Consider the following 15,572-nt stretch of genomic DNA (forward strand, 5'->3'; position numbering starts at 1 on the left):
CTGTATCCCCTGTGATCCCCATGGGCTGTGGGTGATCTCTGCATCCCCTGTGATCCCCATGGGCTGTGGGTGATCTCTGTATCCCCTGTGATCCCCATGGGCTGTGGGTGATCCCTGTATCCCCTGTGATCCCCATGGACTGTGGGTGATCTCTGCATCCCCAGTGATCCCCATGGGCTGTGGGTGATCTCTGTATCCCCTGTGATCCCCATGGGCTGTGGGTGATCTCTGTATCCCCTGTGATCCCCATGGGCTGTGGGTGATCTCTGTATCCCCTGTGATCCCCATGGGCTGTGGGTGATCTCTGCATCTCTTTTGATCCCCATGGGCTGCAGGACTCAGCTGCTTCACCATGGTCTCACCACAGCCTGCAGAGGAATCTCGGCTCTGCCACCTGGAGCACCTCCCCTCCTCCTTTTCCCCCTCCTTTTCCACTGACCTTGTTGTCACCATGTTGTTTCCCTCACATGTTCTCTCTCTCCTCTTCTTTGGCTAGAAGAAAAACTGGTTTTTTTTGACTTTTTTCTTAAATATGTTATCACAGAGGCATTACCAGCTTCTCTCATTAGTCCAGTTTTAGCCAGCAGCCTGTCTATCTTCAGAGCCATCAGGGACTGGCTCTGCTGGACATGGTGGAAGCATCCAACAGCTTCTCACAAAAACCACCTCAGTGGCCCCCCCACTACCAAAACCCAGGCTGTTCAAAACCTACACATTCTCTGATTTTAATAGATGATTCTAGGATTGTTGGAAGAAAAATAAATCCCCTTACAACCAACAGAAAAGCTGATTTTTTTTTTTGACAGCAAGTAAAAATATAGGCTTTCAATAATTTGTACAATTGTCACATCTCTATGCAGGCTACAATTAGAAGTTTTGGAGTAGAGAATAATAAGGCATAACCTAAGGAATTTCCTCAGCAAGAGATATTGTACAATGGCATCTGTAAAAGTATTTTAAAGGGGAACACAAAACAACTAAAAATACGATATTATTGTGTTAGACAACAAAACCTAATTTAATGCACAAAATAAATATAGCTTCCCTAATTACTTTTTTAACTTATTTTTGTATTTCAAAAGGTATCCATTTAAATCTCACCATAAACAGACACTCTGTTGATTGTGTTCTACTCCTTTCTGGTTCTTTATACCTCTCACCTCTTACCTCTTTCAGTAAACATTTTCTTCCAACTGTGGTATAAAGGGCACTTTTAACACTATTACTATCACCTATTTGCTTGGCTTTACTCCCTGTGATGAAACATAGTGATTTTGCCTGGGATAGAATTAATTTTCTTCACAGTATCTGGTATGGTACTGTGTTTTGGATTTGTGCAAGAAAATGTATTGATAGCAAAAAGATGTTTTCATTTCTACTGAGCAGGGCTCACTCAGCAGCAAGGCCTCTTCTGCTTCTCAGCCCACCCCATGATTGAGATGGTTGGGGGTGCACAAAGAGCTGGGAGGGGACACAGCCAGGACAGCTGATTTTGACTGACCCAATGTATATTCCATACTGTATCGTGCCATGCTCAAAATATAGAGCTGGGGAAAGAAGAAGGAGGGGGGCATGTTCAGAGTTTATTTTCCCAACTGATACACATGATGGAACCCTACTGTCCTGGGGATAGCTGAACACCTGCCTGCCCATGGGAAGTGGTGAATTAATTCCTCATCTTGCTTTGGTGGCATGCACATCCTTTATTTTACCTACGGTCTTTATCAGATTCCATGAATCTTTGGTTTCACCTTAGTGATTCTCTTCCCCATCCCACTGAGACAGGGTGAGTGAGTGTACAGCTGTGTGGGGCTGAGCTGTCTACTAAACCACAGTGCATAGGTTCCTAACCTTTACTTTGGAAAATAAGCTTTTGCTCACAAGAGTGATTAATCTCTGTGCTGGTTTTGCATTGGTTGACATTTAGTGAAGAGGGAAGAAACCACCCATGAAATGATTTTTCTGAGAGAAGCTGCTGAGAAGCTTTCTCTGTGACTGGAAAAAACCAATAGCTGGCTAGCTCTGAGAATTGACAACCTATTAAACCACTTAGAAACTGGGTCTACCTCTGTGAAATCAACATTTTAAAAAGGGGCAAGCCCGGGAAATCTCTCTCTTGCTTCCAGCTTTGAAGAGGTAAGGGCGCTGGTAGGGCTGGCCCCACTCCGCCTCGGCCTGCAGAGCCTGGTGGGGCAGGGCTGGGCCCCGGTGGTGGCCAGGGGAAGGAATGGAGTCCACACGGCCCCGGCTGAGGCTGGGCCAGCCCACTGCTGCTAACAACTTGCCAAAACTGAGCCCTGTCCTGGCCCGTGCTGAGCCAGGGTCCCTGGGCCCCAGGAGTGGCTCTGGGCCAATCCCTTCTGCCACGGCCCCACCGCAGCACAGCCTGCAATCCTTCAGCCACTGCCCAGCAGAAATCATCCATCACCTTCTGCAGGCATGGGTGAAATATTAACCCTTTCAGTGCACAGATGAGACCTGCAGACCACGATTCTTGCCTCAGGTGAGAGAAAAAGATAGAGTGAGGACATGTAGAAGACAATGTGAAGACCTTGAGGTCAGTAAGGAAGGAGTCAAGTCCCAGATGGAAGGAGAATGAGGAGATGCCGTAGTATTAGGGCTGAAAGTTCTTTTGGTGAGGACATGGAGATGGACAGTGATACACTAAAATATCTCCTTTAATTCATGAGAAAGTATGGGGGGATGGAGTGTTCAAACTGCAGATGTGAGCAGAGGCATCCATTGATGAAGTAAAGTGGATGTTGAAGTAGCTGTGATCTCATGAGAAGCTTGAACAGAGAGAGGGATGAGAGTGATGAAGACCCCTTACCCCCAGGGAGAGAAGAAGAAGACCTCTGTTCCCAGAAATAAAGATGATTGCAGAGATAGATGAAGAAAACCTTGGCTTTTGAACAGTTCATCCTTAAAATAATACCCCATAAGTCAACATGGCCCATTAATTCAGCTATGTGACAGCTGTGAAAATGGGAGGAGCATCACGATTGCAGATTTTTTGCCCCTGCAGCTGCTATTTGTGAAAATGAAAGGCCACAAGAGAACTGTTTCTTGTGAAGAAGTCTCCATGACATGGTTGGAGAAATTCCTCTCCCTACAAGAACTGATTGTGTAGAGGTGGTAACTGATTGAAAATCCCAAGTTTTGTCTGTATGTTGTCAACTGGGGAGGAACTGAAGTCAGGCGGCGGGAGGAAAAGTGTTCTGAAGGTTTTAGTCTGATTCTTCTTGTACTTTTAGCTCTGATAATAAAGTTTTCTTTATGCCTTTTAAGTTTTGAGCCTGTTTTGCCCTCCTCTTAACCCAAATCTCACAGCAGGAAATGAATAAGTGCACTGGTGATTTTAGCCAGCACTAAAACCCACCACATTGTTTGGTGCATTTCCTGGGAAGCTCAAATTGGCAAACCTAAACCACTACAATCTCAATGGCTAATAATTCTGTACATGGTATATGTTGGAACCAACTGGCTTCTTCCAGGCTGAAAAAGAGGGTGTGGTGGTTTCCTAGGAATATCACTTCAAAGACCTGTCAGGGAATGTGATGTCAGAGACAGGACAGGTTGTTGAATTGGGGACTCTAGATACAATTTTTATTCAATCACTTTTCTATCTGCCTGTAGACAGCAGATGACAGTTCTATTGAACTTAAGAGGCCTCATTCCCCATTATGGACATAATGATAATTGCTAATAATAGGAACTCTTACAATCACTGCTATAAAAATTGGAAGGCATAATCATATTCACTACCAATGATAATCAGCACTAAGAGCAAAAAGTTCTTAACAGGTAGATGTATCTTAGGTGGAATAGCTAAATTATTTCAAAAGCTAAGAAACAAAGACAACTACATCCTTACAATTGACATCACATTAACATTTTCCAGGAGTCTTCCAGAGAGGTTGAAATTAATAGGATGAGTCCTTTGTTAAAAGTAAATAATATGCTTAAATTCTCACCTATCTGGAATGTTATTATAAATCCTTTCACATCTAAATTTCTCAATTTTTCCCACAAAAAGGCAATATAAAGATGGCTTAATGCACTGTGAGGATATGAATAGGCATATGAAACTAGGTTTGCCATTTTTCTGTGGAAAATAATCAAAGAAACTCTTAAAGAAGATTAAATAAGTAGCTTTCAAACAGAGGTTGCCTAGGATCTTGGACAAATTTTATTTTTATATTACTGCACTCTGAAATTTTGGCATGATAGGTCTTTCATATCAAACAACTTAAGAGGAACAGTACATTTAACAGGAGTTACAAATAACTTTAGGCAAATTCCTATGTTTACAATGACTTGACAAATTTGTGTCTTGACATCAAGAAAAGAAGTGAACCAGATAAGCTTTGATGTGTAGAGAGGCTTCTGATAAGCGCAGAGGCATAACAAAGATATGGATGTCAGCAAATCAAAGCACTCCATTGAAGCTCCTGAGAAATTCCATTAAATTCAATAGCAGTGGCTTAAGTATCAAGCAATTAGTCATTGCAAATGAATACCAGGATTTACATTTATAGTAATAATCAACCATTATGTGATGTTTATTAATTTACCTTTTTGCTTTTTGACTTGACAACAAAACAAATCTGTCCTTTTGAGAACAAATCTTATCGTCAGCTAACATAGAACCAGTCAATTCTTGCTTCTGCTTTATTTCAGGCCAAATCACTGCCAATTCATGGCAAGTTTGGGTTTTTTTCCAGTAAAAATATGTATGTGCTGAATCTGCAGGAAGATGTAGCAGTAACTGAAATAAATTTAACTTTCTAACTTTTAGCTGCTAAGTTAAAAAAACCAGTTGACTGTGACTGCTTTTTTTTCTTTTCTTTTTTTTTTTTTCAGCATGAAACTTGTTTACTCAAACCTGACAGAAATTCTATTTTATGGGTCAAAAATATATTTCACTCCCTACAGAGCTTAATCAATTGCCATAGAATCCCCAGGCAGGTTATGCTTTTGTGAACTTGTTCCCTATCAGCTCTTTTCTTTTAATTCAAATGCAAAATGCTCTTTTCTCAAGAAATGCTGTGTTTTATAGGTATTTTTATTTCTTTATATTTCCTTGTATGACAGCCTTGGCTACAATCTTAAATTATTCTCATATAGACATGTTCAGTAATTACAAATGTCATGTATGTACCTAAACAGCAATCATAATCAACCTTCATCTTAGAGGTTAACTGGATAATGCCAAATCATTCTACACTTTTTCACGCTTCCGAATGAAAGTTTGTGTTAATCTAATCTCATCAAGCTTCTGAGAACTCAATTATTTATCAAAAAATATTGTGCAATAGGAAAATACGATCAGACATATTAGCCTTCTTATTAGGTTCTGAAATAGTTATTTAGGGAGAAGAAATATTTCTTTTTGATTAAGTAAACAACATCACATAGTGTCCTTTAGTCACAGAACTATTATTTTTTATGTAATGTAGCTGCATTTGTTTCAGGAGTTTGCAGGTTTTGCACCCCAGGGACTAGAGTGTGAATTCTATCTCTGAGCCTTGGTTGAATCAATATGAGGTATGGGTTTACTCATTGCAACTGTTCCCAAAATACTGGTCTTGGCAATTGCAAAGGTCAATAAACTTTCAGCACTTTCTTTCATCCTGCACTCATTCCTCTGTGTGCAGCACGGTTCCCTACCTCACAGTTCTTAAAAGTTAAAACTATCTCCATTCACTTAACATCTTCCTGATGCAGAAACAGAAGAGAAAATTTTCTTCATGAGTTTTTCATGTACTCACTGAAATGGAAACAAAGTGGAAGAGACCCTCTGGAAGCTCTAATTAATCTTATCTGCAAAAGAGCACTTCTTTCTAGCTTCAGCATGTAATTTATCCATAGACACATGTCAAATAATTTATACAATTTCTCTACAATAGTCTTTATTCCTATCTATGTCGAACATCACTCCTTAATCATTTTTTAGTCAGTCTTATAATTAATTACAAACAGAATGTAGTCATTCCCCTATGAATTACTCTTAAATTCCAACAGCACCCTATCAAAACAGCCAAATTACATAGAATTAACAAAAAAATTGCTGACCATGACTAATGACTGGCAATTACTACACAACTCACTTCCTACTATTGAGGAACAGTGGAAGGAAATATGGAGTCTCATTTAAAATTGGAATGCAACAAAAGTCTTACTGGTCTTTTTGTAGTACAAACCCTGTTGTGTATTATAGTGCTTCTCTTGGATATGTGACAGTATATGGACTGGAAAAAGGAAGGTATTTGATTCCTGCTTTTTTTGTTTGTTTGTTTGGGTTTTTGGTTTTGGTTTGGTTTTGGTTTTGTGTTTGTTTTTTTGTTTTGTTTTCTCTGGTTTCCAAAACCTTTTTCCACAAAGACATTTATCTGTATTTGGTTTTCATCATCTTTCCTCCTCAGGTTCATTATATGTCAATGCAGATTGACCTTGTCCTTTGTTAATTATAAACTATATTAATTATTTAACTACACTAATTTGGGAGTATGCCAAAGTTTGCATTCCCAGCATAACATGCACGTTGGGTGTTAGCAAGGGCTATTACCAAATCAATCTTTTCAACATTTTGGATGAAGCTACCCTTTCTGTGGGATAGAACACCTCAGCTGTGTGGATGTGTAGCACACATTATATATATTGTACTATACATTGTACTCTCTTGCTTGAGGTTTTGACTGGAATTGATGCAGGCTCATTGGTTCTTTAATTTTATTCCATTTCTTGGCATTCCAGTGTTGGATTGTCTACCAGACCTGTCCAATAAGCCTGAAGCAGAACTTCTCTGTTGCTTAAGCACAGTTAAATTTTTATATCTCAGGAATATAGGGAAAAAAGTATTTTTGATGATATTCTTAAGAATTTCCAGCAGTAACACAATAATTCTTCCTGCTCCACTTCTATAAGATACGTAGAATTCCCAAGAAAATCAAGCTGAAAGGACTCTATGGGTTTGCATTTTGCCCCAATTTTGTCCTTCATCTCAAGTACTTCGGTTCCGAGCATTTGCATTAAAATTCCTATATTTAATCTGAACGTTGATGAAAGATTATTGCAGAAGAAAATATTTCCTTGTAAGTTTGAAAATACCAGATTCTTTTTTCTCTCTTCTGTTTACCTCTTTTTATTTGCTTACTATTCATAGTTAAGCTCCAACTATTAAGAAAACAAGATAGCAATAAGAGAAATAAGATAACATCTGTGACTTAATTTTAGCATTTATAATAATCCCTTTAGAACAGCAAAAGTTGATCTGTTTAGAACCATAAATTGTGTAATGGATAGTGATGTCTTTACATAACACCATATAAGAAGCAAAAACAACTGTGCAGTACAGGTCTATAAAGCAGTGCATGATGTACAAACAAAACAAAACCTACCACGTCATGTCTTGTAGGTTAACAAAGTTGAAGACAGAAAAAAAACCACCTATTATTTCTTCCTTCCTGGCAAAGTGAGACATTTCCCCACAGTGTAATTTTCTACTGTTTTGCCCAGCCTCATTTTAAATTATTCTAACAATTGGGCTTCCACTGCTTCCCATAGGAAGTAGTACCATAGATGAGAAGTTGGCATTAACTTTACACTTTAGTCCCCAGGTGACACAGTTCATGCAATGTGACATGAGATATATTGTGATGGACTCCAACATTTAACAGGCTTCAGTGCACTGTAATGTGCTGTGAATTGTTGATTCAAACAATGTTTAACAAAACTACTATAGCTATAATGTAAAGGTGGTTGAAAATCTTGGAAAAGGAAAAAATGAAAATCAAACCAAACCAAACCAAATCAAATCAAATCAAATCAAATCAAATCAAATCAAATCAAATCAAATCAAAATAAAACTCTCTGAGCGTTAATTTTCACCATAACATAATAACATAGTACAACTATATATACTGTAGGCAGAATGAACAGAAGATGCAAAAGTCAAAGATTAAACTTTGAATATTAAGAGACTAAAGTCTGAAATATGAAATAAGATTAATCTTAGAGAGACAAAAATAAGGATCTAATAACATTTTTAAAAGATGCCCACATCTAACTGTATGTTCAGGTTTTCACTACCTTTAAAAGCTCATGTCATAGATTTTAACATGAGGTATTTGTACAGATTTTAACTGTTGGCTCTACAAAGCTTTGTGTCAGCAGTAGGAAGGGGATGAGGAGATGGACAAAGAAAAATCACTTAACTTCTGACAGTAATGCTGGTAGGGCATTAGCACCAATCAGAGGTTTATATATGATTGTATTGCAAACAAACAATAAATAGGTGAGCAAGAGGAACTGTGCAGGAAACCAATGGAGAGAAAACAGAGGAATATGATTGGCACCAGTGTACTAGTGTAACAAATGTACTAATTAAAATTAAACAGCTCTGCAGGACCATCAAGTCTGTCTCATGTAGGGTCTAATGAAGCACTCAATCATGCTCAAACATCAGCTAAGGAGCTACAATTTGGAAACCGACAGAATACTGGTTTTGTCAGAGGAGTGTTTTTATGATACATGACAGCTCTTGAAATCATCTAATCTAATTCCTAGCAAAACCTGATTTCCTCTCCAGCCTACTCTGCTGTTATGTCTCTTTTACCTTGGTAGCCAATCCTCTACTGTGTCTGAGGGGTTTGCAGTCATCACCCACAAAGTCTTTGAAGTTAGACACTATAAATAGAATATGTCTTTTCCTTATGGTCTGTGAATCCCTTCTTCCACTCGAGCAACTCATTCATCTTCACTTGAAAGTAAATCATTTTGACTTCTTACAGAAAATGAAACATACGACTTTCTTTACAGGTCACAGTCACTGTGAGAATGAGGCACAGACACCAGTGGTTCAACCATTTATCAGAATATATATTCTTGCAGTAGAATGGTACTGCATCTAGGCTCTTCCACAGTGGCCAGAAGGTGAAAGGCTGTCCTGATTTTATGCTGCCCCTTTAGACTATGACAGTAGACAAATGTCACTTCCAACAGCCAAAGACACTAACGAGAATGAAGCTTCAGAGCATTATGTACTCTTGGTTAATTCCCTCAGGTGAGAGGGTGTGTTACTAATTTTAAACAAAGTCAAATGGAAGACTTATTTGTCACCAGAAAAAAAAGCAAAGTACAAATCTGAATCAACAGAAAAATCTCTTTTCTCTCTCTGCTTCTGCAACACTTAAGAATTCAGGTGATATTTAGGATTATTTTTATTGTGTTTAAAGTGATAGTAATATAATTTTCTTTTTATTTTTTTAAGTTTTATATACACAAAGTATTCACAGTGAAAATTTTAAGAGGTGTACCTTTTGCTGACTAGAAAGAGAGCAGATTTACAGAGAACCTGAAACTCGGCAAATACTTGCATTTAAACTGTATATCATTACTCTTTACATTTTATTTTGAAGATTGTGCCCAAGTGTTAACTATTGTAATATGACTTTGAAAAAAATATTGAATGGATGATTTTCAAAGCAAGTAGTAAGCCCTATAAATGTCAGACAGTAAATCTGAAGATCACTGCCTGAAAAAATGAATACATAATACAATTCTTTTTTTCAAAACAGAATGCTGTGCACTTTTGAAAAATGTCTTTTGTTAAAGACTACACTACAGCTCAAGCAACATGTTCCAAATTATCTACTTTTGGAAGAAGCTTTGTCTTTAAAGCTGTGAAAATATTAGCCTCAGAAAGAAGAACGAATCTAGAAGTATTCTGTCACCATCATAAAAATACACTGTAAAAACAGTTTGTGTTCACTTGCTTCCTTTTACAAGGAGAAAGAAACCCGCTTTTCTAAAGCTTAAAAATACCTGAAGGGTGGTGTTAACTTATGCTTTTTTAAATTTTTATTTTTTACTATTTCTTTTTATTGAAACCACCTATCTTTTACAAATCCTCAAAAGCCCTAAAAATTGAAAGAAATATACTAAGGATGCAAAAATTTTTTCAGGAAGATGTAATTACTTTTTTTTCATTTTCTCTCACTATTAAAAACAGCTGCTTAGTTCTCACATAGTGAGATTAGTTATTTTCTGAAAATCATTTACCTTGTTTTAAGAGAATCTTTATATAAATTCATAAAAATGGTATATGCCTTACTTATGACAATGTCAGAATATTTCAAAATCAAGCCTGAGAACTAATGTGTCAATATCACAATATCACTAGCAATATAACACGCACTGGAGATTTCTTTAGTTTGTATTTCATCATCCTTACATCATGATGTAATTACATCATCAAATCTAGAAAAACCAGAGAAGTTTTAAAGATAGAAAATAACAGAAGAGATTGTGTCCTGATTTTTCAAAATTAAATTTAAAAGAACATTAAAAAAAACGAAGTAATCTATTTAGTATAAATAAGTGCTTTTTTAACCTAACTACTTGCAACTAAGTTTCAATGCTTCAGCTTTGGCTAGGAAGAAAGATCTCAGCAATATTGAAAGAGTATGAAAGAGAAAAAAACCCTCAGCCTTTTTGTATCAAGTAATAATTTTTGGTCACTAGAAAAGAGCTATTTGTTATTTACAGCATATTGATGAATAAAATTAGTATTAAAACATTGAGATATTAATACAAAGACTAGTTAACCAAGGCAATGAATTGATGAAAGAATAACATTCTCAATTCAGCTAGTCTTGGGAAAATATGGGTTGTTTATTTGACAAGCAAATAAGACAGAGATAAAATATAACTAACGATCACCACTGGAACATTTTAATTACCTGACATGCTTTCATTTCATGAAGGAAAACAATGAAATAGCAAAGCAATGAACTGAATGAAGCAGCATTGCTTCTTCATCATGAATGGAATAAGTCTTGCAGCCTGTGTTGCTAGAGGCTACGTCAGAAAAAAAAATAATTTTTCACTTCTTTCAAAAGCTGACATACCTGGCCCTTGGTCAGAAACAGCTCAGTCATTCCTGTGTTCCACCACTGCACATAGAAATATATCAGTAATTCCATATTATCTTGTACTTTCATACTAAAAAGACACAGTAGCTCGAAAACATTAATAACTTCCTTCAAGCAATAAAATAAATGTGAACTCCATCACTGAAGAGGCAAAATATGATAATCCTGGTAAACAGAAGGGAAAAGCACAACTGAAGTTTCATATAAGGTGGTTCTCATTAATTTGTCTGTTTCCAAAGAGTTTCTCTGACTTCATAGTACAGGATTTTGTGTTGTCATATGGTTTGTCTAAGATTGTTCACTTAAATGAATTTTGGCCTATTAATATGTTTTATTCACTGTTTCTTAAAATGCAGCCTTTCATCTTCAGGGCTAAGAAACACTTTGAAAAATAATTTCTGATTTACCCTAATATTATACCTTAATGTAGAAAATAAAACTATATTTAAATTTTTTAAAATATAAGTTAATTGAAAATCAGTAGCAGTTCTACTACTCACAGTTAAAATAGGTGTAGAGCTGTATATATGTAAAGTGAACTTTTCTACTTTCTTCCACTGATTACAGTGCTGTGTTGGTGTTTTTCTCTGCACACCAATTATAAACTAGCAAAGGTCAAAATGAAACTTAATAACAATAGTGACATCGGAATTTGAGCTTTCTAAACCTGAATATTTGTAGATAAAAGACTCCCTCATACTTGGGAAATTTTATACAATCTTTTTTTGAAATCTTTCTGTATAAACTGCAGGTAAATTATTGCTTAAGAAAATGGCCAAAGCTTATTCTCATAGAGTTGCTGCTTCAGAAACACACAGCTTGGCCTTCTAACCTTCATAGAGATTATTGAGTATCTAAGAACATAAAATTGGGTTAAAAATCAGACATTCTCATTGTAATAGTCAGATTTCAGCACACAAATCTCTTGTTGTAGACTGTCTAATGTGACACAAGTTGAGCAGATGTCTTGGCTGTGTCTGCCTACAAAACATTGAGTGAATTCCAGTTTCTTCTTCTCCAGGGCAGAAACTGCAGTCTCTCTCTATAATGTACTGCCAGTACAAGTCACAAGATTAACAGGAAGTTTATATAAAATACACCAGTGCATAGATAACAATATAAGTCCTTCATGAAAGGCAAACATGGACGCAAGGTAAAACATGAGTTTAAAATTTGTTTCTGAATTTGGATAAGGACAAGAAGGTATTATAATAAGTTATAGCCCTTGGATACCCATTCTACTGTCATAGAGCCAGTGTTCTTCATTCTAGTTTTACTATGTCAAAGGTTAGTGATTATCTGCATTAGGACTAATGGAGAATCTTAATGTTTTATTTTAATTAATTGCTTTTTTGCAGTATCATTTAATTATTGACTTGAAAGGGAAGACAATATTGTATTTCTCTCATCCCCACCCGCTTTTGTAGATTGTCTTTTTGCATCCTTTGACCTCATTTAAATTGCTGCATACAAATGTATTTCCTTCACTAATCATATTTCTGACTGTTCATGCCTTGCTTAGAACTTTCTTTTTTACCTGAATAATCATATGAGGATAGAATCATTGCTTGGAGCTTGCCTAAGGCATCACATCTCAATACAGAGGCTTGCCTGAGCCCTAGTTTCACTGAGTTAGGCATTCTCACTGCAGAACTGACTATACATTTGCTCAACCAGATTCCTCCACTCAGTCACTACAGTGTTCAAAAAACCAGAGGGCATTTTATTTGCTTTCAGTCGCTTTCTTTCCAATATCTATGAGGGTTTTTTTCACACATTCTCTCATTTCATTTTGCTCTTGAGCCATGCTGTGGCCAAACCATCCAGGAGTTCACTAGATGCAAGTATACCTATTGTTTTAAATAATACTTTTCACTGTTGTTCAGCTCTATTTACAATGATGCAGCAAGGGCATGTGCACTGCCCATTTTTTTTTTTAGTCACAACACTATATCTTTCAGTGTTATTAGCTCAGTGAAAAAAAAAATAAATGTATTGAGCTTCAAAATAGAATTTACAATCTGACTAAATTTGGATTAAAAAATAAATGGCCATTTGCTGTCCACCTTTTGTTTTACTTATCTTTAACCTAAGAATTTACTTACATGATTACTCTACCTAATACTGTGAGAGAGGAGGAATTAACCAGGACAAAAACAGAAAACAAAAGTACAGTCTTTCTTGGTCTCTGAATAAATTCAAACGTGGTATCAAATTTTTCCTTAGATGTCTTTTCTATTTATTGAATTTTGCTTAGATGACTCTTTAATTTTCAGTTATCAGAGATTATTTTATAAAAGTAGTATAAAATGCATGTGAAAATCAAATTGTGTGACTACCATGACTAGCATGAACAGTCAGTTGCACACAATCTGATGATGCTCCCAGTAAAATGGATTTTCTGTTGATGGGAGTGATTTTCTTTGTACAGTAGTTGTTTTCTCATGGAAGAACTGCAAATTTGTCTACAAATGTGTGTTCAAATTCATGGCCTTTTTATCCCTGAAAAATTTCACTGAGTTTAACTTAGATAATTTTTACCTTATGTGTCTCTCAGAAGCAATTAACGAGATCATGAGTGTACTCTGGACAGCAGAAGAAGAGAGTACTGTAATCTATGCAGATAATCTTTTGGTTGAAGATCTCTTTGTCTATCAAAGACAGTCTACATGATTCAAGTAAAGTTAAGAACAGTATACAGAAATACTTTAGCACATAAACTTATTTTAAGGCAAGACACCAAAAAAAGAACTTTTTCTAAAATAGAGTTTATGCAATCTGGCAGCCAAAAACTCCCTCCCTGGAGAAGAGACCCAGGAGTCTCATCCAAGGTTCTGAATTACTGCTGATATGAAGCTATTAAGAGAAAGTGTTTCAAATGTCAATGTAAACTTAACTGAGTCTTTCCATAACCATATGCAACATGACCATTTGCTGCTAAAGAAAATACATTATTGAATGACAAAAATAGATGTGTTTCCTGGCATGTCAAGCCTTCCTTCAAACTTGAAAGAAAAGCAACAAACCTAAGACCTAAATGCCAGGTTTTGATATTTTTAAGAAGTCTATCAGTTAGATTATTGAGAGAAAATGTAGATTGCACACTTCAAGTGGGGAGGATTTAAATAAGGGGAGAGATACAGTGGTTATTTTCTGTGACAAAGGGAGCAGGATATTTCATAGCATAAAGCAAAGAGCAAGATGCAGAGCATTGGGTAGGATGTGAAAGTGCAAGAACAAGGTTATGGTACGTCAGAAACCCATAAGTTTATCAAGGCCATGACTTGGCATCCACAGGAGTGATGAGTTTGGGTTCCCAGGCTCACCTTCTCAAGGTTTTTGTAGCTCTCTCTGAGAGTGAGAGATCTAGGTTGAGCAGTTATTTTTCAATATGTACTTTTCTACTGAAAAATGACTGATCCTTTGATTGCTTGTGTGAACATGTCAGACCCAGTCAGAGTGAAGCCCCAATCCCAGCACCCTCTGATTTTGGTAGCTGGGGCCAGCCCCTTGGCTGCACAGCTGTGTTTTGTCTTCAGCTCTTATCTCCACACCTAGGCACATCCTTCTCCTAGGAGAGGTTCCTGTTGAAAATATGTCTTTTTTTCCCTACCACAGCAGATGGCTTTGCAAATAATACCAGAACTTGCCCTATTTAAATTCTTAGATAACCAAGACCCTAAAAGTGGGGGCAGATAACATAATTTCTTTAGATGTTTATCTCAAAATTACATCACATTACCTAATCAGTTCTGTAGGATTTTTCTATCTTCTTTTTTTAATTCAGGTTTAAATACCAACCTTTGCCTTGAAGTCTCTGTAGACAATGTTCTCCCACTGGAGAGTTGGGTTCTAATCAGGTCCCTGCTCTTCTTTACCCTGAACTCAGACTCTCAAGTCATTGCTGTCTTTTTGCTCCACTGAGCCATAGGTATCAGGACAGGCCATCAAAGCCTAACCTGAGATGTCTCCATGTCATTCTTAAGCCTATGAACATTCCTCTGAATTTAACAGTCTCCAGCCACCTATTGCATTTTAACTGATTACTGACCTGACCACAAACTGCACCCTAATAGACACCACCTAAAGAACAGAGTTAGAACTAAGTCTTCAAAGACTACTTTGGGCCAAATTAATTCCCAAATCTACTTGCACTGAATTGCACTATATTTTAGGGCTATATTTGTTTCTATCACTCAGTGACTAGTTAAGAAGACAATTTACAGCTCTCCTGAGATATTGTATTGAAGAAAGTTGTCCAAGCATTCTCCTGGATGTCATTTCTACACTTCAGCAGGAATTATCTCTTAGACAGTGAGATCCATACACTTATGGACTTGCAAACCAAGGTCATTATTTAAACATGACCTACTACTACTATTCTGTTAAAATTGACATCCATGAGGCATATTTTACATGACTAGCCAATCTCTCAAAACATACTATTGGAAATAAACCAAATAAACTGGAAATGGCATACATCAGGATAGGGAACAGAGTTCATTGGGAATGAGTCATAAAGTTGAAGCTTTGAGACTTGATGTAAATACCCTGAAAATCTGCAGTGTACTTAAGTTCATGAAAAAGTAGTCTGTGCCAGCAAGCATATTATTTCAGAAATTGACAGAAAGGAGTCAT

Source organism: Cyanistes caeruleus, chromosome 2 (genome assembly GCF_971803275.1).
Source record: "Cyanistes caeruleus chromosome 2, bCyaCae1.hap1.1, whole genome shotgun sequence".
In the NCBI taxonomy this organism is placed as follows: domain Eukaryota; kingdom Metazoa; phylum Chordata; class Aves; order Passeriformes; family Paridae; genus Cyanistes; species Cyanistes caeruleus.